This window comes from Primulina huaijiensis, unplaced genomic scaffold (assembly GCF_012295235.1).
Source record: "Primulina huaijiensis isolate GDHJ02 unplaced genomic scaffold, ASM1229523v2 scaffold5913, whole genome shotgun sequence".
Lineage (NCBI taxonomy): Eukaryota > Viridiplantae > Streptophyta > Magnoliopsida > Lamiales > Gesneriaceae > Primulina > Primulina huaijiensis.
The window spans coordinates 398,087-399,460 of NW_027360836.1; positions in this window are offsets into that span (position 1 = coordinate 398,087).

The window sequence follows — 1,374 nt, forward strand, 5'->3', positions numbered from 1 at the left end:
GATGTTAATCAAAAAAAAGAAAAAAGAAAAAGAAAGGCAAGAGAGTGCACAAGATGGAGCCATATGGCTGAAGCACGCGAATCCAAGTAAAACACCAAGTGGTGATTCAATAATAGCCAAGTATTTGGAATATGTTACAAGTTTTTGTCCAAAATTTCCACTCATCATTTTTCAAAAAAATAGTGTAGTTCTAGCCACTAATTTTTTATTCTTTTTTTTTTTAAAGTGTCACCTTTTACGTGCCATCATTTTTTCACAAAAACATTACCTTTCGATTTTATATTTTATGTGCTTATATTATATATTTTATAATATAATAAATCATATGTGTTGCTAATAATTTTTTTTTAATTTCTTTGACGTATTACATTATTGTGTTCACAGATTAAAACAATTTTTTTACACAAAAACTAATTAGTTAAATTGTCTCACATTTTAACTTTGTAGGATCTCTAACTTGATTAGATCCATTAAAAATATTATATTTATATCAAGTGTATTGATTTTCATATAAAAAACATCATTTTTTTTAGTCGTAATATGAAGAGAAAATTTGCATTTTTTTTAGTCTTTTAACTAATCAAAATTTAGTTTTCATAAAGTAACTTGATTTTTTTTTGGTTATTTTTTTGGTTGGAAACCACTTAACTCATCGAATATGATTTATATGACATCAATTCTATCACATGTGACACATGTAAGGAGAATAAAGCTCACATTATTCTCATTAAATTAATTTGATAAATAAAACATGCACAAAAAAAAAAAAGCAATACGACCTCGATACTTCAAATTAATAGGAAAAAATTTGTATTTTTTCTTTTTTTATTTATATTTTAATGATTTGTTTTAAAAGTATTATTTTTAATGTAAAAATATTTTTTACACAGCACATATAGATCGGGTAGACTTATCTCATGGATATAGAATCATTGCACGGCATACTCATTTAAGAACAACGGTTTTCAAATTAGAAAGTTAATTAAATTTAAATCTTTTTTATGAATTTAATTTTTAAACAAAAATAATATGATTTCTACCGATATATTATTATTTTTCTTCCCTTCAAAATTTTCTACTATAAACAATGATTTGTATATGATGAAATTATTAGTTGAGACAAAATTTCAAATAACTTAACATGAAGGCAAAAACTTATGTGAGACGGTATCACAGGTCGTATTTTGTGAGACAGATCTCTTATTTGAGTCATTCATTAAAAAGTATTACTTTTTATGCTAAGAGTATTACTTTTTATTATAAATATCGGTAGAGTTGATCCGTCTCACATATAAAGATTCGTGAGACCGTCTCACAAGAGACCTACTCTAACATCAAAAGTATTTAAATTAACTTCAGTCCACTACTATAATA